This window comes from Zalophus californianus, chromosome 6, assembly GCF_009762305.2.
Source record: "Zalophus californianus isolate mZalCal1 chromosome 6, mZalCal1.pri.v2, whole genome shotgun sequence".
In the NCBI taxonomy this organism is placed as follows: domain Eukaryota; kingdom Metazoa; phylum Chordata; class Mammalia; order Carnivora; family Otariidae; genus Zalophus; species Zalophus californianus.
The window spans coordinates 86,612,464-86,638,830 of NC_045600.1; the positions used below are offsets into that span (position 1 = coordinate 86,612,464).

Below are 26,367 nucleotides of genomic sequence, written 5' to 3' on the forward strand. Positions count from 1 at the left end.
GGGAGTTAAGCTGCGGACAGCTCAGAGGAACGGAATCAATCAAGTCTACACAAAAGATGGCAGGCTTCATGGGGCAGGTAGACCTGAGCTGGGTAGGATTTGGGCAGAAAAAGCAAAAGAGCAAAAGGTCACTCCAAGCTATGAGGTCAGCATGAGCTGAGCCAAGGCAATGAGGTAGGAAGTAGCATAAAGAAGGGGAGGATACCTGGTAGAAAAGAATAGAAAAAAATGTTAGATGAGGAGGGAGGTGGATATCATAAAAGTAGAATTTAAATGATAATTTTAAAATTAATACCCTGTGTACACCTTGCACTTCCTGTTTTAAATTATCTGTTAATGTACTTTCTTCCCTCACCAGAGTGTGCACTCCTGGAAACAGGCTGTTGAGCACCTCAGAGGGGCCAAGCAGCTTGCTAGGAACCCGGGGTCTAGAGGTGAGGTCATCACAGCAAGGCTCTCTGAGACTTGGGTGAGGTTTGCCAGATCCAAAGTCATCCCTTTTAAGCAGTACACCATAAAATCAGGATTCTGTAGGGGAGCAGGGTCCTCCCATCTCTTAGCGTAGAGCCTGTCGTGTGGCAGGAGCTTAACAAATGTTGAAATGAATAAAGATCATTTCTCTTGTTCTTATTTTTATATAGCTATAATTGTGGTATACACAATTTTATGTCCTTATTTTTTTTCACTTAACGTCGCAGAGTTTCCCCCCATTTTTATTATGTAAGCTTTATTTTCTTCCAATTTTTTAAAAAAATGTCAAACCTACAGACAAGCTCAAAGAAAGTACAGTGGAAATCTGTATACTCTTCACCTAAATTCACTACTTTTTAACATTTTGCCATATTCACTCTATCCCTTTCTCTTTTTTCCTTGACCGTTTGAAGCAAGTTGCAAATATCATGACACTTTTGCTGTAAATAATTCAGCAGCCATTTCATAAAAATAAAGAATTCTTCTATAGGGCCATTCGAACACGTCCACAATAGTGTTGTTTATTATGCAGTCCGTATTAAATTTTTTCCATTTTGCCAAAATGTCTTTTATATACATATTTTTTTTGTCCTGATTCAGGATTTAACCAGGGCTCTCCCATTACATTTGTTTGTTAAGTTTCTTTAGTCTTTTGAAATCTTGACCAGTTCCCCCATTTTATCGTTATTTGTTTTTCATGACATTGATTACTATGAAGCGTCCAGGTCAGTTGTCATGTAGAATGTCCCGCATTCTGGGTTTTTCCAGTCTCCTCCTGATTTGATTCAGATTAGATATTTTGGAAAGGACCACTACATAGAGGATGTTGTGGACTTCCCACTATATTACACTGGCAGGCTGGGAGCACATATTTGTCCCTTCATTGGTGATGCTGGGCTCGATCACTTGGTTAATTTGGAGTCCATCAGATCTTTCCTTTACAGTTTAAAGTAAGCTGCGGTGGGATATCCTGAGATATCCTTGATTATTTGCTCCCAACAGTGTTTTGCCCACTGGTTTTCAGCTTCCATTGATGATCTCTCCTTCTATTGGTCATGATGCTGGGGGTTGCAAAATGGTGACTCTAATTCTGTCATTTCTTTTGCATTTATTATCTGGCATTTTCTTGTAAAGAAGAGCTGCTGCTGCTTCTCTCTCTGCCTCTCTGTTTCTCTCTCTCCTCTCCATGGTCTCAAAAATTATTTCTCTATCTACCTATTCAGTGTGATATAATCCGTTACTATTATTACTCATTATTTTTTGATGCTCAAATTGTCCCAAATTTGGCCAACAGGAGGCCTTTAAAGAGGCTTCTGTGTCCTTTTGACTTGGTCCCATCAATCTTTGAGCAGTTAACTTTCTTACAGAAAATATTTCAGACTTACGCTTCCCCTGCTATAGACCTATAATCAGGCTTTTTTTTTTTTTTAAGGGAACCTTACTCCTTTTGGTTAGAAATAGGTATTTAAAAGTTGACTTAATACTTCATTTATGTACTTTTGATACTTAAAAAAAAACTATTCAATATATCATCAAATGAACATATTTTATTTTGGTTCAATCTTACTTTATTTGTTGAGCATTCAGGATATTTGCACTCTCTTCCCTTCTAAATAACCCTGTAATAAACATCTTTATGCAGATACCTTTTCCAAGTTTAGGATTATTTCCTTTAGCAAGATCCCCAGAAATGGAATTACTGGGGCAAAGGGTGTACATTTTTTTTTCTGACTCTTGATACACATTGTCTAGTTGCTCTCATAGAAGGTTTTTAAAGTGAACAATGACTTCTAAGTGTCAAACCCAATGATTTTATCTTATTCCTCTTTCTTTTTTGCAGCACCTGAATCTTCTGACCTCTATCCCTGAAACCTCCTTCTCCCACACTTTCCTTAAATGACACTATTATGATTCTCCTCCTTTCTTTCAGGCCACACCCTCTTCCTCCTTTAACCTCCTACATTTGTGCTTGTCCCAAGGCCTAGTCCTTAGCCCTTACTTTTCTTAGTGGGTACTAAGTGGGGTGTCCTCACTTCTGTTTGTCTAAATTTGGATGCCCAGTCCTCTCCTGAGTTCTGATCCCTTCTGGGTTTTGCCTTCTTCTAAGACTGGTCCTTGTCTTCTGTCTCCAGCCTTGCCTCAGGCCCATCTCTGTTCACAAACTTGAGAGGGCAAACATATCTTAGTACACTCACACATGCTCTCTGTTCTTTGAGATTCTAGATAGAGATGGAGTTTCATTTGGGCCAAGTTTTCTATTTGTCTGATATGAAGATAACATGTATTTGAAAGAATACAACGTAAGGTACAATCATGAAGTAAACTGGCCCACTTCACTCATTTATGGACTCCATAAGAAACCTCTCTTCAAATATTTATGGAGAGGTTGTATGCTTGGAAAATATACATAGGAAGATTCAGTTCTGCCTTTGATTAACTTGAATTTTCTAACTCTAGTGGCCTGTAATTTAAGTTTGATCCTCATAATAAGTTATCAGAGAGATGGAAGTGAAGGGTCTCCAAATGGACTACCAGGTCAAGTCCCTCTTCCCAACCCCAAACCTAGGATGCTACCCTGCCCTTCCAATGTGAAATCAAAATAGGACTGCTTCTCAACAGAGCCCAGGCTCCCATCCAAAGGTTTTTATCAGCACAATAAGGAATCTGTTTCCTCTATCTCACCAACCCAGCCATCCCTCACCTGCCCCAGCCAGGATCCAGGGCCTAGGGAGAAAAAAGACAGGATCGGTGGGGAGCTATGCCCTCCCGGAATGTGTACTCTTCCTTGCAAAGGGAGATTGCCTATTAGTGCAAATATATCACCTCAAGTTCTGCCTGACTTCTGCGGGTGAGGGCAAGGAAGGGAAGAAGTCATTTGTATTATGCAAGAAGGGGGGGACATATTTTTATACATATATGTTATGTAAATGTTTGTTTATACAAGGACTGTCATGGAAAGATATGAAGGAAACTACAATAAGTGGTGGATGACCTGAAGAATGAGAGGGAGACTTACTTTTCCTTGGACTTGTGCGCATGTATTCTCTATTTAAACATAAACAACTCAATTTTTAAAAATTCATAAAAAGGAAAATATCGTAAGGTCACGGGGGCGCTGTTTTGCTGCTGTGGAATGACTTAGACACCGATTTTCAATTTCTTCGGGAGGGAAGGGATTATAACTGCTGCGAAACTGAATTCACAGCATTAAGTGAGAATTACTGGAGGTGGCGATCTTAGGGGTGGCTCACTCTTCAAGGTAGAAAGACGCGGTGGTTCATTTCAAGAAAGCGAATTGTGATCTCTATAAAACATTATCGACTGCAAGAAGAAAAATTTAAAAAGACAAACCCCCTTGCCGTGCCATTGTTCCCACAATGCCGTGACTCGGATTCGAACCGAGGTTGCTGCGGCCACAACGCAGAGTACTAACCACTATACGATCACGGCGAGCTACCGGGGACCTGTAAGGATGGCCTTCTGATTGTTCTCTTCAATAGTCATAGGCCTTCGCAGTGTGCACGTCACGGAGGGACCCACCTATGGGGCGGAGTTCCAGCCCAACGCTGAATCTGAGAATGCGCAGGCGCATTGCGCTCTGGCCAGTTGCTCGGGTTCTCTCAGGTTTTGGTCCCTTAGCCATAGAAGCGGCGACGTTGCGGTGGGGAAGGGTGGGTTCTATGTGAATAAGGTGGGAGTTTGGGGGGGGCACTTGGGCATCCAGGGACGGGACTGGCCGGAACTCAGTGTTCACAAGTTGTGTGATTCCCATTCCTAGGAAGATGCCCATCTCCTGTGCCTGGGAGGGTCTGCAGGGGACGCTCGTAAGGGGTTCTCGTCCCTGCTGATTTCCCCAGAAGTGACCCAACATCGCCTCGGTGGAGGATGTGGACGCCCGCAGGACCGGTTGGCCACGTAGAAGGGGCTCAATGAATGCATCTCACCCTGCTGATCCCCTCCCCACCAACTTCCTTGCAGCTTCTGTTCCTGCCCCGACGGCCCTGACTCCTCCCTCACAGTACTGCCGCCGCAGGAACCGGTGCCCACCTTGGTTGTGCCCCGGGCGGCAGCAGGCACCAGTCCGGTTTTTCTTCTTGTCCATCACTGCTCCCGCCCCCACGACGTTTAGAACCAGGCCGAGTCCACAGTAGGCAGACGCTTTTTGCTAAACTGAGAACGTGCCACTGGTTCTAACAAGAGAATCCACGGTGACCATCTGTCTGCTCTAATCATCACCCCCACCCCCTGCAGCGTCACCGGAGGGGTGTTACTAAACACGAATTGAATCCTTTCACTCCTCCACCCCTCACCCCCACCCACAGACTGCAGGAAATTCGTCCACCTTTTCCAGCCCTTGGCCTTGCCTCAGTGTCGTTTCCCATTCCTGAATTAACTTGCATACATTCACTCAACAGGTCCTTTAGAGGAGGGGAAGGGGGAAGATTTATAAAGAATTGCCGATAGTTCCTTCTTGAGACCTCCTTCATACCTTTGCACACAAGATTATCCTGGCTGCTCGGCAAATTCCTTCTCCGCCTTTAAAAGCTACTTCAAAAGTCACCTCCTCTGCGAAGCCTTCTCTTTCTATTATGATTGGGAGTCCTTTTCCAGTGCTGCCATAGAAATTCGTACATATGCCTATGACAACAATTAGCCTTGTGAGTGCTCTGTGCTTTGTCCGCCCTGAACGGCACCGCGGGTAGGCCGAGTAACCCGAAGCCTATATTCTTTGGAAGTCCAATTTAGCCAGAGCCGGCGTGACGTAAACGTCGTTTCCAACTGTCACAAGGGGATTGGGATCCATTTTCGAGAATGTTGTTACAAATTCGAAATAAAAATGGAGGACGGCGATAAAAAGCGAAACCCCTGCCGTGCCATTGCTTTCGCAATGCCGTGACTCGGATTCGAACCGAGGTTGCTGCGGCCACAACGCAGAGTACTAACCACTATACGATCACGGCGAGCTACTGGGGATTCGGCCTTCGGTTTCCTCGCCTGAGTTCTTCTGTGTTGAAAGCCCCGCCCCCTCATCACGTCATTATTTGTTCCCGCTGAGCTGGGGCTTCGCCTCGCCTCGCGCGAGCGCAGACGCACTGGTCTTCCTGCTTTCTTGAGTTCGATCCGCGCTCGGCGCGGGCCAGATCCCGCCGCTTCACCAGTTTGGAGGCTGCGCTCGAGCTTTCCCTTGACCCCGCGCCTCGAAGGAAGTTGTGTGGGTGGGTCGGAACTGATTTTTCCTTCTTGTAGAATTCGAGAGACCATTCCCAGCCAGAATCCGCTCACATAGCGTGAGCGCCGGGGCCTGGTGGGTGTGAGAGGGACGACCCCGGGGCATTCGGGCGACACCGGGGCATCACATCCTTACAGGCTACGGGAGCGTCCCGGCCTCCTAGGAATCCTTACGTTTGCAAAGCACTTTCCCGTCCTTTCTTTTACGATCGGTGCGCACGACCGGCGGACACCGGCGGGGGAGACCACGGCGCCCCTACTTCGCTTCGGGGTCAGCGAGAGGGCCAGGCAAGCCTGGCAGACCGCGGGCGACGTTGGAAGGCTAAGGAGGCGGCCGGCCAGACCTGAAGGCCCACACTCGGAGGCGAACGTTTCGTGGCGTCCCGGTAGCTCGCCGTGATCGTATAGTGGTTAGTACTCTGCGTTGTGGCCGCAGCAACCTCGGTTCGAATCCGAGTCACGGCATTGTGGGAACAATGGCACGGCAAGGGCGCCTTTTTAGATTTGGGAAGCCACATTGCCTTCCATGGCTGTGCCCCGACTGACCCCTTTGATAGTCGGTTAGGTTTGGGCCGAAATTGGAATGTGGCAAAAACGGACAAGTTCTGCGGATTCCTGGGACTTTACTTCCGCTGTCTAGTTCTCTTAAGAGCGAGTGAAGCGGCCCATCTCCATCCTCCCCGCTGTGTGATTGTTTTAGGACGTCGTTCTGTGTGGTACTTTCCCTTTCCTCATTTGGCCGCTGTCCGTGGTCAAACCGTACACCAGATCCTCAGAAAAGCCTCACCCTGCTACAACTTCAATACTTTTGAGTGTAGGGGTTATAGGAACAAGGGGCAAACATTTCTTAAGGGTTAGACTAAGAATGCAGGTTAGACAATACGGTGAACCATTTCTGGTGCAGATCCTGTGACCAGTGAAAAACATGACCACACTAGAGGCACCGTTTCCCATAGCCACTGTGAGGGGTGCTAATGAGGGGCTTGTGGCCTCCGCTTCCACAGCCTCCTAGGTGAGAGGCTGTTTTCTCCTGGAGAATTTTTTTTTTCCCATTCTACCTCAGTTTTAAAAGCAAATTTCATTTGTTAGTTGGTTTTATGTGCGCTTAAAAAATCCGAGCTCCACAGATTCGGGTCTGTGGACCCGAATGGCATTAGGCAAAATGGAAGTGAGTTTTGGATTTGGCTCTCAGGTGGCTGCTGGCGGCTGTGTCACTGTCAGGGAGGGAATGAGGTAGGACTGAGTGAGGAATGAGCTTCTCCAGCTCCTCTCAGGGGACCTGGAGGTGGCAGGGCAAGTCAGGACGCATTCCTGGAAGAGATGGACGTTTCGCTGGGGCTGTGCCCCTTTTACCCACAATCCATCAGCAAGGACTCACTTGAACAGCATGTAAAAAGCAAGACACTACTGCGGGCTGTAATTTCCTAGGGTCTCCCAGATCCAGGTTCCCTAAATTTGATGAGTTTAAAGCCACAAAACAGACAGCTCAGAGCATGAGAGAATAGAATAGCAGAAGGTCGACCTGAGAACTTGCCATCCCTTCCACCTTGAGGTCTTTCCTAGGTATCAGAACCAGGAAGGAGACAGGGAGGTTTAAGACCTCTCTAGTCACACATTCCAGCTCCAGCTGTTTCTGTTTGGGTTGGATTTGTTATTTTTTGTAGGCTTCCTGTCTCCATTGTAAGTCACTTAATTTTTTTCTTTTCCTTCTGATGGACTCTGTAGTAGCTGACACTCTTTAGGCTGGTCCTAACTCTAATTAAGGTTAGCATAGCTTAATAATTAAGCCAGTGACGCCTGGAAGCAGGCTCCCTAGGGTTTGAATCCCGACTCTTGCTTTAATTAGCGGGGTAACTTTAGGTAAGCCACATAATTGTCTCTGTGCCTCAGTTTTCTCATTTGTAAAATGGAAATAAAAGCAGGCTTATTATGAAAATTAAATGAGTTAATATTTGTAAAGCAACAGTGCCTGCTACTCACTAAGCCCTATTTAAGTTTTGCTTAAATAAACTAGTAATGAAATCAACTCCTTTAAAAGGACATAATAAAATCAACAACTTAAAAAGGACCGCAATGGTACTAAGCAGCTAAATGAGTGTTGTGTTTCAGAGTAGACATTCCACTTTCTCCAATCAGCTACCCCAAATATTTTTGGAACTCTTGTTTGGGGATTACCTTCAGGCCTAATTTATAAGTCATATAAGGAAATCCATCTCAATATTTATAGTCACATTTTATTTTGAAATGTTTTTTGACTGCTTTTAAATCCACCTTCAAAGAAAAAGAAAAACTGAGTTTTAAAGGTGCAACAGGCTTCAACGACCATTCCAAAAATGTTTTAGGCAACATTCCAGCAAAATATTTTTCGGTATCAGTGTGTTGACTTTTTTTTAAAACATTATTTTTATTAAGTTTTTAATTTTAATTCCAGTATACTTAACACACAGCATTCTATTTTTTAAAAAAGATTTTATTTATTTATTTGAGAGAGAGAGAGAGAGAGAGAGAAAGCATGAGCATGGGGTGAGGGGAGAGGGAGGAGCTTGCCAAGCAGGGGATCCCAGGACCCCAGGATCATGACCTGAGCCAAAGGCAGAGGCTTAACGGACTGAGCCACCCAGGTGCCCCCAGTGTGTTGACTTCTAAGGGGCAGACCTTGAAGGGGACAACTGTAATTTATCAGCTTCAGTGTTTGCATAAACAGCCAACCCCATGGCTTCCGGGTCACACCTGGTGCATCTGGGGGCTGGTCACCGCAGAGGTGCAGTACAGACTGGACCAACAGCCTTGGTAGCTCCTGGAAGGTGGTTCAAAATTCAGAATCTTGGTTCACAACCCAGAACTACTAGATCAGAATCTTCATTTTAACAAGATCTTCCCAGGTGATTCATCTGCACATTCAAGTTTGAGAAGTGCTGCTGTTTAGAACACTCGGCTGGAATGGAGCCCTTGTTCACCTTGTTGGTACTTGGAGTTACTAGAAGGGACCTGCTAGAGTCTACTGGACCTCATCTAGAGGAGTAACATTACGGTTTTGAGGATGACAAGATGGAGCTCTGGGAGGGAGTCACCAAGAGGCCCTATTTGGGGCATCTAAGGAGGAGGCAGCACCCCTGGACTTCCACTAGGAGGTGCTGCCCCTCCTAGGAAGTGGATGTGGAATGCTGAGGCTGGATAAGACTCAGTCTGGGAGATACCACTTTGGACTTAACCCCCAAGAGGGAGCCCATTCCTCAAAGATTCTCTGGATATTCAGACTCAAGTTTCATTCATTCATTCCATAAACTAGGATCTTTTAGCTCTCAAAGTGCTTTGTATCCTGGGGAGCTGCAAAGGTATATACTAATACTGCTTGCCCAAAATAGTTTAGTTTTCCAGCTAAGAGAAACAGCCCAGAGGCAACAATCAGAAAAAAAAACAAATAAACAAACACAAGAGGGGAGCCTGGGTGACTCAGTTGGTTAAGCGTTGGACTCTTCATTTTGGCTCAGGACATGATCTCAGGGTCCTGAGATCGAGCCCCTACCCCCACATGGAGGCTGCTTAACATTCTCTCTTTCTTCTGCCCCTCCCCACCCTAAACACACACACACACACACACACACACACACACACACACACACACACACACACAGAATGGTAGAAGGAAGAGGCATTTCTTGCTTCAGTGGAACGAAACTTTCCAAGAGAAAACTGATACAAACTTCCACCAGAACTGTAAAAGAATTGAAGTTTATTTTTAGCAATTCCAGCCCCCTCCCTCTGACACTCTTCTACCTCTTTGTGTTGTTCTTATCTCATCATTCTCATTCATTAGATCAACAATATTTATTGAGGGCCTCCTACGTGGCAGGCACTGTTCTAGGTTCTGGGGCCATAGTCATAAATAAGATAGATGTGTTCTCGGAGCCCTATAATCTAGTGCAGGAATCAGAAAGGAAAGCTAAAAAAAAAATAAGAGAATTTGAGCCAATGGAAAATAATATAATACAGTGTCCTCCTGTTCTCTGCCTATTGTCCACCCTACTATTCCCTCAGCTCCTTTGTCTGTACAAGGTATGATGACTGATATAATAATAAGGGTTGCATTTTAAAAGGGATCAAAGTTTTACACTGAAGAAAGAAATTCTAACCCTGAATGGCTCAAATGTGGCATAAAGAGCCTTCAGATCTGAGGCAGTCTTGTGTGTGAGAATGACTCTCTGGTGATCTGTATGGACCCACAAAAAAATCAAATATATCCAAGTGGATGCTAAGGACCAATGAGCAGAACCAGATGACCCCACTGGTAGGCTTAGAAATTACCAAGGACACCAGGGAAACAAAGCATCTACCCCAAAATGTAAGACAGGTTTTGAAAGAATAAAAAGCACTGAAGTGATGATTTCAGGAGAGAGAGAGGGAGGAAAAAAAAAAGGGAACTTTGTTGGGAAATAATGAGCTATACGTATGTAAAATTTTTTCAATTACATATGAGACATCATAATCTCATCAGTGCTTAAGACCTCGCAAGGTTTCATCTAGCCCTGCCTGTGCACTAAATCAGTCCCCTGGATCAAAGATGAAAGAAAGGGAGAGGGACCCTGAGTTAAGATGATATTTGTCACCCAGTGGGACGTATTCAAATAGAAAATAAATTCAGTAAGAAAAAGAGATAAAGTTGCATTTCTTGCATTCTTGAGCTTTTAACTGTGATGGTAAGTGCTCAATATGCATTAGTTGGTCTCTTATTTTCAGGTACTTCTTTCTGTTCCTGCAACAAGAAACCCATGGGGAGATCCTGCAGGACTGTTCCTGTCATGAGGCCAAAAACTCATTCCTGAGGAAGAATGCAGGAGTCACCTTTCAGAAGCAAAGGTCTAAATCAATGGTTTCCAAACATTATTCTGAACTGATAAACAGGAATTTTTCATCATGGAATGAGAAAAAATAAGGTAAATGTGGTAAGCTTTTCAAAAGGCTAAATGTATTTAATTCAAAGGACTATCTTCTAAAGTCTTTACTTGGAAAATTAAAAATTGGCGATCCTATGTGGATCTCCGAAATTATTTTTGAAATTTTACTGGTCAGTAAGATCTAAAAGTACAAAGCTCACTACAGAGCAAAGCACTAGGGGGAGAAGAAATGGTCCTCAGTTTATAGGGGGTCTGCAGGGGAATGCTCATAGGGAGGTTATCCCTGTTCTGTCAGGCAGTGGTCAAAGCTAACACCCATCCACCCACCCAACAAACAGTAGGTCCTAGTATGATCTATGTTGGGCTTTGGAGATATAAATTTGAATAAGACTCATTTTAACTCTGAGATGATCATTTCAGTCCAGGGTTAATCAGAAGAGTGAAGAAACAATTACAATTATGTTAGAAGTATATACAAAACGCATTAAGCTTAGATCATTCATTCCCCCAGGATCTGACATTTGAGCTGGGTTCCAAGGCATGCATACTAATTTTCCTAGCAGAAAAGAAGGCAAGGTATTCTAGGCAGAGAGAAAGGCAGAAACAAAGGCAAGGAAGCATGAACATACAGGTAGACTAGGGAAAGACAAGTCATAACTGTGACATAAGATATGGAAGGAAAAGGAAGGGTGGAGTCAAATTCTGATGATTCTCTTGCCCCTTGTTGAGTCAGGCCTTTTTCCTGGAAGCTGGTGGTTCTTGACATTTTGTGGTAACTTACTGTTTGGGGGATCCATTTAAAGCCATTGGCTTGTTCCCCAAATGATGTACCTATGACAAAAATGTCAAGAATTCACAGATTTCCTGAAGGCCATTTATAGACTTTGTTATAGATATTGGGGGACCATTTAAGTCTCCATTTTTTAAAGGATTTTACTTATTTATTTGCCAGAGAGAGAGCACAAGCAGGGGGAGCAAGCAGGCTCCCCACTGAGCAGAGAACCTGATGCGGGACTGGATCCCAGGACCCTGGGATCATGACCCAAGCCAAAGGCAGACACACTTAACCAACTGAGCCACCCAGGCATCCCTTAAGTCTCTATTTTTAAACAGAAGAGGACATAATTATATCTGTATTTTAGAAAGATGAGGTATAAGTGGGTAATTATTGACAAAGTCTTAATTCAGAGGAGAGACAGAAGAGAATTTTAGCTTCTGGTTGTTGAGGTTGGGGCTTGGGGACTAATCTGGGGGTGAAGGAGGGACTCTAGATGTGTGATCAGAGGGCAGTAAGTTCAGAGGCTCTTTAGCTTAGAGGTAGAGGGGATGGACATGTTGGATGAAGGAAATGGATGTGAGGTTTGAGAGGAAGCTCTAATATCAAGGATGGAAAACTTTTTGGAGTCATGGTAATTAAAATAGTATGAAAATAGATGTATCTGTGTTACCCTGTGGTATTGAGAATCTGACATGATGACAGAATATGCAATTTTCAAGTGTAATTTTAAGTTAAAAGGGAGAGACACATGTAAAAATTGCAAAAAAGTGACTTGACTCTTTTCCCAATTTCTCCTAAATTTCAGAGTCAAAATACTTCCGTGTCATGACTACCCTTTGGTTCACTGGCCTCATCCTGAGTCTGGATGACTTTCTTTCTTACTATATCATCAAAACTGCTAAGAACTCCTTTCCTCCCTAAGTCTCTTTAGATCAAATGCTTCAAGAGAACTTGTGGTTTTAAAATATATTCACAAATTTTTTGATGCTCCTCCCTTCCAGAAGTAGAGATTCATTTCTCTCCCTGGACTGAGGACTAGACTTAGTGACATCTTCAAATGAATAAAGTAGAAGTGATGGTGTGTCATTTCTGAGATGAGGTCATAAAGTGCCTTGTGGCTTCCTCTTTGCTCTCTCTCTTGGGTCTGTCAGATAGGAATAATTTACCCTACAGCGTCCTTCTATTTGGACTAAGAATTAAATTGACATGAGACAGATTAACAGGAGAAAATCACATTTAATAGTGTTTGTACAGAGAATCCACACAGACATGAAAATTCCAGACAGTGAGGCAACAGGAGGCTTGTATGAGCTAAGGGGAGGGATAGGAACCTGCGGATACAAGGGGGAGAAAGACCAGTAGCAAGAAGGTGAGAGGAGATGTCTGGAAAACAAAGGTTGCCCTATTATGTAGATTACTTACTTAGGTAAAGAAGAATCTGTTAATAGCTCTCTTCCTAGTACAAGCCAAGCTGCGTTGAGGGGGATGTAAAGAGCTTTTCCTGATTCTACTGGGTTTTGATTGTTTTTAACTCAAAATGATGTTTGTGCCAGAGTGGCCCATCTTAGGGCCGCCTCCCCTTGGCACCTACAGATCACTAGCTCCAGAAGAAGCTAGCTGCTATGTCATGAGGACACTCAAGCAACCCATGGAGATATCCATGAGTTGAGGAACTGAGGGGTCCTGCTAACAGTCATCAAGAAAATGAGATCTTTGACCAGTAGTTATGTGAGTGAGCCATCTTGAAAGCAAATCCTCCAGCCTCAGTCAACCTCCGGATGCCTATACTCTGGCTGATATTTTGACTGCAATTTCACGAGAGATTCTGAACCCAAATCACTCAGCTAAGTCACTTCCAAATTCCTGAGTTTAGAAACCGTGAGATAATCAGTGTTCATCAGTTTAAGCTGCTAAAATTTCAGGTAATTTGTTACACTGTAATAGATAATTAATATAGATTTTATTACTAGAAGTGGGGCACTGCCATAATATAAACACCTAAATATGAAAGTGGCTTTGGAACTGGGCAGACAGTAGAAGAACTTTGAGGAGAGTGTTAGGGAAAGTTTGAATAGTTTTTTTTTTCATTATGGTTAAGTGTACTCTTTAATCCCCATCACCTATTTCACCCATCCCCCACCCACCCACCTCCCTTCTGGTAACCACCAGTTTGTTCTCTATATTTCGGTCTGTTTCTTGGTTTCTCTATCTCTCTCTTTTTCCTTTGGTCATTTGTTTTGTTTCTTAAATTCCACACATGAGTGAAATCATAGGGTATTTGTCTTTCTCTGACTGACTTATTTCATTTAGCATTATCCTCTCTAGCTCTATCCATGTTGTTGCAAATGGCAGGATTTCATTCTTTTTTTATGGCTGAATAATATACCATTGTATATGTATACCACATCTTCTTTATCCATTCATCTATCAGTGGACACGTGGGCTGCTTCCATAGTTTAGCTGTTGTAAATAATGCTGCAATAAACATAGGGGTGCATGTATCTCTTTGAATTAGTGTTTTTGTATTTTTTTGGTAAATACCAAGTAGTGTGATTACTGGATCATAGGGTAGTTCTATTTTTAACTTTTTGAGGAACCTCCATATTGTCTTCCACAGTGGCTGTACCAGTTTGCATTCCCACCAGGAGTGCATGAGGGGTCCTTCTTCTTCATATCCTCACCAATACTTGTTGTTTCTTGTGTTTTTGATTTTAGCCATTTTGACAGGTATGAGGTGATATCTCTTTGTACTTTTGATTTACATTTCCCTGTTAATGAATGATGTTGAGCATCTTTTCATGTGTCTGTTGGCCATCTGGATATCTTCTTTGGAGAATATCTGTTCATGTGTTTTGCCCATTTAAACAGATTATTTGTTTTTTGGATGTTGTATCAGTTCTTTATATATTTTGGATACTAATCCTTTTTTGGATATGTCATTTGCAAATATCTTCTCCTATTCTTTAGGGTGCTTTTTAGTTTTGTTGTTTCCTTCACTGTTCAAGAAACTTTATTTTGATATAGTCCCAATAGAGGGCTTACTTTGGCAGCACATATACTAAAATTGGAACAATGCAGAGATTAGCATGGTCCCTGTGCAAGAATGACACGCAAATTAATGTATAGTCCCAATAGTTTATTTTTGCTTTCTCTTGCCCCAGGAGACATATCTAGAGAAGTGTTGCTACAGCCAATGTCAGAGAAATTACTGCCTGTGCTCTCTTCAAGGGTTTTTATGATTTCAGATCTCACATTTAGGTCTTTAATCCATTTTGAGTTTATTTTGGTATAGTCCAGTTTTTGTTTTTTGGGGGTTTTTTTGGGTTTTTTTTGCAGGTAGCCACCCAGTTTTCCCAACACTATTTGTTGAAGAGACTGTCTTTTTCCCATTGTATATTCTTTCCTCCTTTGTTGAAGATTAATTGACCCTATAATTGTAGTTTATTTCTGGTTTTCTATTCTATTCTATTGATCTATGTGTCTATTTTCATGCTGACACCATACTATTTTAATTACTACCACTTTGTAATATAACTTGAAGTCTGAAATGTGATAACTCCAGTTTTGTTTTGTTTTTTTTTTTCAAGATTGCTTTGGCTATTCGAGGTCTTGTGGTTCCATACAAATTTTAGGATTGTTTGTTCTAGTTCTGTGAAGAATGCTGTTGGTAATTTGATAGGAATTGAATTAAATCTGTAGATTGCTTTGGGTAGTATAGACATTTTAACAATATTCGTTCTTCCATCCCATGAGCATGGGATGTCTTTCCATTTCTTTGTATTGTCTTGAATTTCTTTCATCAGTGTTTTATAGTTTTTAGAGTACAGATCTTTCACCTCTTTGGTTAAGTTTATTCCTAGATATTTTATTGTTTTTGGCACAATTATAAATGGGATTGTTTTCTGAATTTCACTTTCTGCTGCTTCATTATTAGTGTATAGGAATGCAACTAATTTCTGTACATTGATTTTGTATCCAGTGACCTTACTGAATTCATTTATCAGTTCTGGTAGGTTTTTGATGGCGTCTTTAGGGTTTTCTATGGCTACATAGTCATTTGTAAATAGAGTTTTACTTCTTCCTTACCAATTTGATACATTTTATTTCTTTATGTTGTCTGATTTCTGTGGCTAGGACTTCAGTACTATGTTGAATAAACATGGTGAGAGTGGACATTCCTTGTCTTATTCCTGAACTGAGGGGAAAAGCTCTCAGTTTTTCACCCTTGAGCATGATGTTACCTGTGGGTTTGTCTTATAAGGCCTTTATTATGTTGACTACTCTGGAGTGGGTTTTTATCATGAATAGATGTTGTCCCAAAGTCTGAATAGTCTTGAAGAAGCTGCCTCTCTTCTGTTCTCTTAAGTTTCATGCAAGTGCCTCTCATTTGTGGAACCTAACATGGAAAACAGTTGTCAAAGGATTCTAAGAAATATTTTCCAGAATGCCTAACTCTTGGGGGAGTACAGAAGTGAGATGCTGAGTTGCCAGTAGACAGTCCAGTGCAGTTCATTATTTTAGGTACTCAGGATCCATACATACCATTTTACTCACATTTAGTTTCCAAACGATGATAATGACAATATAATGCTTGTACCTAATGTTCTGTGACTACCTCTCTTACAAAGATGCCTTACCATCTCCCCTCAAAAGAGGAGACCCAAAGTTTTATCAGTCATTTTTCTTGTCTTTATGATGGTCATCCTTTTTCTTTTTCAGTCACGATCCCCCCCTTGATGTCCTGTAATCTAAAAACAAAATATAAGGTTAACTATCATCAACTCATCCTATATGGAAGAGCACAGGAAGGGAAAAGAGAAGGAGAAGAAAGAAATTAACAAGTATACATATATACTGAATAAACCAAGGAAAAAATATGCCTAGCTACTAAGATCTTTTTTCTTTTTAAAAAGATTTTATTTATTTATTTGACAGAAGGAGACACAGCGAGAGAGGGAACACAAGCAGGGGGAATGGGAGAGGGAGAAGCAGGCTTCCCTCTGAGCAGGGAGCCTGATGCAGGGCTCGATCCTGGGATCCTGGGATCATGACCTCAGACGAAGGCAGACGCTTAACAACTGAGCCACCCATGTTCCCTTGAGATCTTTTTTCTTAACTGGTGATCAGTTGGTTCTTTATCTGATGACTCAAACCTTTACTCTTAGGTGTGTGAACTCTTAGTGGTCCTGACTGAATGGTATTGCTATAGTCTTCCCTTAACTTTTACTATGCAACATCAAAGTATTAGGGGACACCATATCCAGAATAAGTGTTAAGTTCTTTGAGGAATTGCTACCCGATCCATGATGGGACAACATAATCAACCTGTTATCAGGTGACTGGCTAGTGTCCCTGAAGAATGATGCCGTACTATGGACTTAGTTAGCACTGGACTCTGTTCTTGTAGATTCAGCAATCACCAGCAGGATCACCAGCAGGAGAGGCCAGATTTGCCTTGGTGAGAAGTCCCTGTTGTAGAGCCTATGCATAACTTCCATCTCTGCCACCATGGCCATTTTGTTTATGAGTCCATTGAACAAGCACTAGGGTAGTTGATGAAGTAGACTGAAAGATATCCAGTCTCCTGTCAGTGGTTCCCAATGGCTAAACCCAACCAGAAACCAGAGACTGAGGCAGCTTGATGATGTAGCTCACACTAGTCAGAGCAGGATGAGAAAATGGAAAGGGAATCTGGAGGAGGAAACAAAACCTATATGGTGTATTCTCCATTGTGGTGCCTCAAGTAAGATCTCTGCTTACCAGATCTAGACATTTTCTTTTCTTTTTTAAAGGATTTATGGACATGTTTTTATTATTATTATTACTACTACTACTATTTTATTTTATTTTTTTTTAATTTTTTATTGTTATGTTAATCACCATATATTACATAATTTGTTTTGGTGTACTGTTCTATGATTCATTGTTTGTTCATAACACCCAGTGCTCCATGCAGAATGTGCCCTCCTCAATACCCATCACCAGGCTAACCCATCCCCCCAGCCCCTCCCCTCTAGAACCCTCAGTTTGTTTTTCAGAGTCCATCATCTCTCCTGGTTCGTCTCCCCCTCTGACTTACTCCCCTTCATTCTTCCTCTCCTGCTATCTTCTTCTTTTTCTTTTTTCTTAAAATATGTTGCGTTATTTGTTTCAGAAGTACAGATCTGTGATTCAACAGTCTTACACAATTCACAGCGCTCACCGTAGCACATATCTTCCCCAATGTCCATCACCCGGCCACCCCATCCCTCCCACCCCCGACCACTCCAGCAACCCTCAGTTTGTTCCTGAGATTAAGAATTCCTCATATCAGTGAGGTCATATGATACACGTCTTTCTCTGATTGACTTATTTCACTCAGCATAACACCCTCCAGTTCCATCCACGTCGTTGCAAATGGCAAGATCTCATTCCTTTTGATGGCTGCATAATATTCCATTGTGTATCTATACCACATCTTCTTTATCCATTCATCTGTCGATGGACATCTTGGCTCTTTCCACAGTTTGGCTATTGTGGACATTGCTGCTATAAACATTGGGGTGCACGTACCCCTTTGGGTCCCTACATTTGTAACTTTGGGGTAAATACCCTACTACTACTATTTTAAAATAAACTCTATACCCAACATGGGGCTTGAACTCATGACCCCAAGATCAAGAGTCACATGCTCTACCGACTGAGCCAGCCAGGCCTCCCAACTTTTTTTTTTTTTTTTACCAATTAAGGCTTTTGTAGACACTTGTCTTACTTCTAGGGAGATCATGAACAACTAGCAAATGACAAGGATGCCTATAGTTCAAACCATCCTGATTACTATACAAGACGTGCTGCATCCCATTTCCATAACCATGACTATACTGTCTCAGGCATTTATATGTTGCTGTATAGCTCCTGCCACCCTGAGATCCCATTATTCCCATTGAGATCAAGAAGTCTAGAAAAATGCCTGGCACATACTGTATGCCCAGTAAATCCTGTTGATTGCATACAGACTTTGTGAGTTACGTATTGTTATCTGCTGTCTATGTATTTTGTTGGAGTCAACTGGCTTACCTTTCTGGCTGTATTTTATCAGTTCTCTCCTCTAGATCTTAGAATGATTCCCTAATGCCTAATACCAGTCTTAGTCAGATATGTTACTTTGACACCCAAAAGCTTAGTTGTTGGATGGACTAAGCATCAACTGCTAGAAGAAGCAGCACCTGCAGTGCTCTTCATCGCCCCCATCTCATAAGTCATCTTTTCAGTGGTAAAGAGTGTGAATTTTTTCATGTCTCTGACAAAATCAGAGCTTAGGGGATGTGAAATGGTGGCAGGGAAATAAACGTAAGACTGAGGGAGTCCGGAGATTTGGGTTCCAGCTTAGTTCTGCCCTTTGGGCACTGTATTTGCTTCCTAGGCTGCTGTAGCAAATGACCATAAACAAGTGGTTTAAAACAGAATTTTGTTCTCTCACAGTTCTGGTGGCCAGAAGCCCTAAATCAAAGTGTTTTCAGAATTGCACTCTTTCCAAAGACTCTAAGGGAAAATCCTTCCTTGCCTCTTTCAGCTTTTGGTGACTCGAGGCATTCCTTGAACTGTGGCTTGCCTAATTCCATTTCTGCCTCAATCCTCATATTGCTTTGTCTCTTCTGTGTCTCCAGTCTTCCTCTGCCTTTCTCTTGTAAGGACATCTGTCCTCATAAGGCTGTCAATGTTGCAGACATAATGTTCACTCGCCTTAAGGAAACAATGACTTTTGGTAAGAAGAAATAAGGTTTCAGCAAAGAACTTGCTGCTCCAAATTTATTAAAAATCAGACTCAATTTATAGTCACAGGAAATCTGTAAACTAATGAGTGAAGTCTCCTTGAGCCTTGTGTCTGTAAAAAAATGAACTTGTGCTTTCAAAAGTGTACATTTTGCTTGTTTAGAAACAAAGCCAAGTTTCTGAAAGATCTTTTTTTTTAATGGTCAAAATTGCACAGACTAAAGTAAATGAAAGCTGTACTGTGGTCATTGCCAACTGTTATGGACTGCAAGTTTGTGTCCTCCCCAAATGTTGAAGCCCTAACTGCCAATATGATGGTATTTGGAGTTGAGCCCTTTGGGAGGTAATTAGGTTAGATGAGGTTATGACAGTGGGGCCCTCATGGAGAAACCAGAAAGCTCATTTGCTGTCTGCCATGTGAGGACATAGCAAGAAGGCAGCCATCTGCAAGCCAGGAAGAGAACTCTGACCAGAACCCAGCCATGCTGCACCCTGATGTTGGACTTCACCCTCCAGAACTGTGAGAAATAAATTTATTATAGTCTATGGTATTTTGCTATGGCAACCCAAACAGGCTTGCCTGTTTACACTAGTAAACTTTTCAGACTATGGTTCTGTTTTGTGAAAAGACAGATCTTTTCACATGGACTAGTATCTGTGTTGAAATTATCCCATAATCTGGCTCTGAGGTCACCTCTTGGACCTGAGAACAAATGTGGCTCTACCACTTTGGATCTCTGTCCTTGTACCTCAAACATGGCCTGGGGCTTTCTTTCTGGCTCTCTAGCCCAAGCCCAAAGCCAGCCCAGCCCAGCCCCTGGTCCCATCCTGCTGGGTTACCCCCAGGTGAAGGGTCAGATGATCGGTCATGTGACAGGGGCTGTTGAAGGTACAATGAAACATAAGGAACAGGGCATGGTAGAATGAACATTGAACCTAAATTTAGCAATAGAGGGCACGTGGGTGGCTCAGTCAGTTAAGCATCTGTCTTCAGCTCAGATCATGATCCCAGGGTCCTGGGATCAAGTCCACAGTACAGGGTTCTAGTTCCACATTGAGCTCCCTGCTCAGTGGGGAGCCTGCTTCCTCTCCCTCTGCCCCTCCTCTCATAAATAAATAAAAAATCTTTTTTAAAAAATTTAGTGATAGAGAAAGAAGGGAGGAGAGAGAAGGGAGAGAAAACTTATTGAACATCTCTATGTACCAGGCAACATGTCAAAGACTTTAACTATTTCATTTAATTCCATAGTTCTGTGAAGATGCCATTGGCATTAGCCTTCTAAATAGCAAATAGCTCATCTAAAGGTTTTGCCCTAGGTGGTAAATGTGAGATTTGAGGGGGGCAGACAAATTCCTCTGTGGGGCTAGAGAGGACACAGACTGTTGCATGAGTGTAGCTCTATCTAGATGGTTGCTAGCACCAAGCAAACATTTACTTTGTACCAGGCACTATGCTAAGTGCTTTGCACTTCTTGGAGCACTTTGCCATTTATACAAATGTCTTTTTTCCCCCTTTCACTTTGGTTCTAATTTAATCATTCCCAATCTTGTAGGCAGATATGCTTATCACCACTTCCATTTTGCAGAAGTGGAAACTGAGGTTCAAGGAAATTAAATACTGTACTTTCCCCAAGGTCATGAGGTCACTTTGCCCATAGAGCCTCTGACTCCAAATATTTCTAATCCTGCATTAAAAGTAAAAAACCCCAAGAGAGATAAACCCTGAAATGCTTAATAACAAATAGGCCAAGGATTACTTCCTTTTAACTTATTTTCCAGACAAGGATAGACTTTCATCAGCATTAGAGCATTGGTGTTGGGAGACCAACACCGACTGTTTTAGACTTTATCCACCTCACAATTTAGCCATGGAAATAATTAGCCAATCATAAATCAATAAGAGATACTGGAGGTCAGGATTTTCTAACCAGAACCCAACCAAAAGTCTCCCATGAAGTTTAGCAAACAGAAAGTAAAGATTTGAATCCACATCCTTATAAGACTAATTGTAGAAGGTTGTTGATGCTGAATGTCTATAGCACGAGCACACTCACAGGCCTCCCTGGGTTCTCCCCAAGCCTCGTCCATCCCCATCACAAGGCCATGACTGCTCACCCACCTGCTCTCTGACACACAGAGCACACACACAGCACCATCTGCCTCGGTCACCAGCTCCACTCTGCAAGGACTGCGGTGGCCCCACAGGCATTCCGCAGGCTGTTTTCTCAGAGCTGTCTCCATCACAGCATTCTCAGGAAGAGCACTGCAAAGTGTGCTTGGAGAGACAGGAGAAAGGAAGGAGGGGCTTTGAGGGAGAGAGAGGGAAGGAGAGTCAGAGAGATAGAGAAAGTACAAACAGGATGGAGAAGCAGAGGACGGGAGGGAAGACAGAAATCCCCAATGCCAGGGCAGAGAGGTTATAAGCCCTTAGTATTTACCATATTCCCAACCTCCCTATTGTGGTCGGATAACGTGTGGTTGATCTTTCAGTTAGGTATTTTTAGAAACTCTTTCCTGAAAGAGCAGGTGATCTGGTATGGCCAAGCCCAGCGCTGCAGCATGGAGGGGCATTTATCATGTCCTTCCTCTCTTTCCACAGCCTTCACACATCTGGTGTCTCACTGTCGCAGGAACCTGTGTGTGGGATAAAGCTAGAGAGAAAAAGACGTTACCGTTCTTGCCAGCAAAATTCAAAAAGCATCAGAATTCCATGAGAAATGGCAAGCATTTCAAAAAATAAACTATAACTGGATACAAAAATAATGGGATTATAAAAATAACGGGATCCTTGCAAAACACTTGTTGTCACCTCCCCTTTAAACCTGCCATTTTAACTGCCTGCAGTAATTCAAATAGCCTGGTATTCAGGGTCCACACTATCCAAAATTGTGATGTTGAAGAAATATATCTTTAAATGCTTCCCTCTGCACCCTACTCCCTATCTCTTTTTCTACCTCACAAGCTCTTCACTCAAGGAACTTGCCCTCTGGTGAGAGGGCATAAAGGCCCTAGCTCTAACATAAGCTCTGCTCCAACACAAGGCCTAGTGGGGGAAAGTGCCAATGGTGGGGGTTGGGAGGGCTGGTATAGGAGGAAGCAGCAAGTATAAGGAGTGCTTTACCCAGGGGGTAACAGAGGGGAACTGGGAGGAGGTGGCATCTGAGAAGGTACAGGAAGTTCTTTTTTTTTTTTTTTAAGGTTTTTATTTATTTATTTGAGAGAGAGAGCACACGAGCCCAAGTAGGAGGAGCAGAGGGAGAAAAAGAATCTCAAGCTGGACATGGAGCCCGACGTGGGACTCGATCCCAGAACCCTGGAATCATGATGTGAGCCAAAGGCAGATGCTTAACCAACTGAGCCACTCAAGTGCCCTGATATAGGAAGTTCTTGTGTAGAACATAACGGTGCTGGACATCAGTGGGTCTGATGGAAATGACCTTCAGGGTTTTGGGAAGACAGGAGCATGGAAGGAGACTTCTTAAGGTCAGGTTAGAGAGAGGAACTGGATGTCCTCTCCAGGAAGTGGGAGGTGTAATAGGCTGTTGAGTTCACTGAGGGCCTGAATGCAGAGCCAACAGAGTATAGAGTCCTTATGCCATGCCCATCAGGTGACTGCCTATGGCTTGATGATTTGGATTATCTACAATCAGTGCAGTTGTGGTTAGCAGGAAGATCTTTATTTTGCTCTAAAAATCTATATGACTCTACAAGATAATCTGCTCTAAGCCCCCAGATAATAGCTATTTTATGACCCTGGCTGGCGCCAAGGACTTAAGATGGAATTGAGTAAGAGAGGAACAGGAGGGCATCCAAATACTCCTCCTTGGTACTTGATTTCTTCAGTCATTCTCTTGGAAACAGGATAATTTCTAGATCTGTTCTCTTCCTTAGCTGATAGCAAGATAATATAACCACTCAGCCTTAGCTTAGCCAATGATTAGAAAGTTGGAATTTTCAGTCTCTTGAAATTTTCAGTCTCTTGACCTTTCCCTCTTAATATAACTTTTAAACAAATTTTCAGCATTTTCCCCAGAGGTGGCTAAATGACATCAGCATTGTGTTAACACTGGTAGACCCAACCATAGAGCTCAAGAAGGGATCACCCACAGGGGAGGATTTCAGGAGTGCCTAAAAGATCCTGGTGTTCAAAGTTATCTAGCTCCTTTCCTTACAGCATGGTTTCTTCTGTCTTCATTATTTAAAAAAAATGTTCCCTTTTTTAAAAATTGAAGTATAGTTGACACACAATGTTAGTTTCAGGTGTACAACACAGTGATTGAGCAACTCCATATGTTATGCTATGTTCATCACAAGTGAGGCTCTCATCTGTCACCATACAACACTATTATAATACAACAGATAATATTCCCTATGCTGTACCTTTCACCTCTATGACTTATTCATTCCATAATGAGAAGCCTGCACCTCCCACTCCCCTTCATTCATTTTGCCTATCCCTTCCATCTCCTTCCTCTGTGAACCATCAATTTGTTCTCTGTATTTATGGGTCTGTTTCTGCTTCGTTTCCTCATTTGTTTTGTTTTTTATATTCCACATGTAAGTGAGATCATATGGTATTTGTCTTTCTCTGACTTATTTCACTTTAGGTCCATCCATGTTGTCACAAATGGCAAGATCTCATTCTTTTTAATGGCTGAGTAATATGCCATTGTAGGTATATACACACATATATATGTGTATATATGTATATGTGTATATATGCATATGTGGAAGAATGTATATGTATATACACATCATCTTTATCCATTCGTCGATGGATGAACACTTGGGCTGCTTCCATATCTTGGCTATTGTAAATAATACTGCAGTAAACATAGGGGTGCATGTATCTCTTTGAATTAGTGTTTTTGTATTCTTTGGGTAAATACTCAGTAGTGAAGTTACTGGATCATATGGTAGTTCTATTTTGAATTTTTTGAGGAAACTCCATACTATTTTCCACAGTGGCTGTACCAATTTACATTCCCACCAGAAATGCGTGAGGGTTCCTTTTTCTCCATCTCCTCATCAATACTTGTTCTTTCTTGTCTTTTTTGATTCTAGCCATTCTGACATGTGTGAGGTGATATCTCATTGTGGTTCTGATTTGCATTCCCCTGATGATTAGTCATGTTGTGCATCTTTTCATGTGTTTGTTGGCCATCTGTATATCTTCTTTGGAAAAATGTCTATTCAGGTCCTCTGCCCATTTTTTATTTGGATTTTTTTTGGCGGGGGTTGTTGAGTTGTTCTTCATTAGTAACTATCCAACAAGTATCTATCAGGTGCCTGCTGCATAACAGCCTAGGAAGCACTGTGCATTTGAGTTGTAAGTGGTGAGTGTTTTGGTTGGTTGGTTTGTGTGTTTGTTTCAACTGGGTTACTGGTCTGCTGGAGAGGCTTTCTGTCTGTGTGACAGATGGCTGCGGAAATCACAGAAGAGAATGGAATTTTTCTGGGGGTGAGATAGGAGCAGAAAGGCCTTCTGTGTGTCATATAACCTGCAGACAGTTTAAACAACCATAAACAAAATGTTTTAAATTGAACTTCTAGAAATGAAAACACAACATCTGGAATGAAAGTACACTGAATGGGATTAATAGCAGCTTAGACATTGCGGAAGAAAAGATTAGTAAACTTGAAGACATAGCAATAGAAACTATCCAAAATAAAACACAGTGGGGGAAAGACTGAAAGAGAGAGAGAACAGTATTAGAGATCCCTGGGATATTATCAAGTGGCCTAATATACATATAATTGGAGTCCTAGAAAGAGGGGTTAGATGGGAGAGACAGAAAAAAATATTTGAAGATACACTATTTTAAAAATTATACCTTTTTAAAAAAGATTCTATTTATTTTTTTGAGAGAGAAAGAGAGAGCAAGCACGAATAGGGGGCAGAGGGAGAGGGACCCTGGGATCACGACCTGAGCCAAAGGCAGACGCTTAACTGACTGAGCCACCCAGGTGCCCCTAAAAATTATATCTTAAAGTGTCTTTCATTAAACTTCATTTCTTGGTACACAGAAACACAGTTGATTTTTGTATTTTGTTTTTGCATATTCTTGTGGAAATCATCCCCACCATCAATGTATGAGAAGTCCAGTTGCTCTGAAAGCCCGTTAGTACTTGGTATGGTCCTTAGCTGTCCTGTAAACAGCTCTCTCATAAGAACCAGTCACCTTTTCACTGCCAAATCTAGCATATTCTTCTCATTTGCCATGCTACCTGATTTTATACATCACTGAAAATCATTGATTTCTCCCCCTTCTTACAGATTATATCTCTTTTTCACTTTTCCTCCTAGCTCACCAACTGCTTCTACCAAGTCTGCTGTCTCTTCTGGCTGTCCTATCAGAGCAACTGTTCTGACTTCCTGGGAGGATGGTAAGCCTGGCAGGGATTGGTGGGCATAGCAAGATAGGTGGGTGGGTATGAGCTGTACAGGTTCCCAGGTCCTTGGTAGGGGCTCCTTCCCATCCTCCACATTTTTTCTCTCATTAGGGCCTGAATCTGCTATCTGCAGCTGAAGAAGCTAGAGCTTTTGTGTCCTCAAATTCCTAATGAAATTATTAAAAGAATGTATAAATAGGAGCAAATTGTATCAGCATAGGAAGTCTCTGATCAGCATTAACTGGATACTAGAAACCAGGAGAAACTTTTGCTAACAACAGAACCTAGGACTTGGCTTGAAAAGGTCACTGGAGATAGAGTCGTGATTCTCCCCAATGAGAGAAGGATTCTTATCTGGGAAGACTTTACTGCCTGTCAGAACCAGTGTTATCTCTAACTCTGAGAGATAAGAGTTCTGGAAGGAAGAAGTTGAGGGTGGGTTGAAGGGCCATTTGGATATCTCACTTTACTGCCTTCCTGGACCTTTGGGGTTGGATCTCCACCCTTAGTGTGAAGAAGATCTGATGTTTTCTGTTTCTGAAATGGGCACATGAAACAGATTTGGGTACTCTGTGGAGAAAGCATTCTTTTCTAAGGTAATACATCCATCATAACTCAGCAATTAAGCACCTGGCTTAATTGTTCAGTTTAGGTTGCCTTCTCACTCAGCCTGGGCTGATGGCTCTCAGAACTGGTCATCCCCAGGTTCACAGAGTCTCTGCCTCCATTGTAAGTTTGCTGGCCTCCATCTGATAGACCTTTCTCTTGTCTCCCATGGTTTTCCACCTCCTATTTGGCTTTCCACTTTGGCCTATTGATAACCTTTTTTGCTTTTCAGACTCAGTCATT

General features: G+C 42.3%; 1 long non-coding RNA gene and 4 other non-coding genes across 7 annotated transcripts in view; 3 read left to right on the forward strand and 2 right to left on the reverse strand.

Moving 5' to 3' along the window:
• The window catches only part of LOC113909414, a 31,254-nt gene that overhangs the window by 1,524 nt on the left and 3,363 nt on the right, over window positions 1-26,367 (forward strand). The window contains exons 1-4 of one of the 3 annotated variants that reach the window (XR_003515723.1): window positions 4,064-4,142; window positions 4,250-6,110; window positions 10,438-10,634; window positions 25,433-25,512. This is a non-coding gene — a long non-coding RNA (uncharacterized LOC113909414). Of the gene's footprint in view, window positions 1-4,063; window positions 4,163-4,249; window positions 6,111-10,437; window positions 10,635-25,432; window positions 25,513-26,367 lie in introns of those variants that run through there. The other 2 variants (XR_003515725.1, XR_003515724.1) reach the window with 2 other exon arrangements.
• TRNAH-GUG lies at window positions 3,850-3,921 on the reverse strand. The gene has a single exon. It is a non-coding gene; the product is annotated as a tRNA-His (tRNA).
• Window positions 5,361-5,432, reverse strand: TRNAH-GUG. The gene has a single exon. It is a non-coding gene; the product is annotated as a tRNA-His (tRNA).
• On the forward strand, window positions 6,094-6,165 carry TRNAH-GUG. The gene has a single exon. It is a non-coding gene; the product is annotated as a tRNA-His (tRNA).
• LOC113910635 lies at window positions 14,408-14,511 on the forward strand. The gene has a single exon (XR_003516145.1). It is a non-coding gene; the product is annotated as a U6 spliceosomal RNA (small nuclear RNA).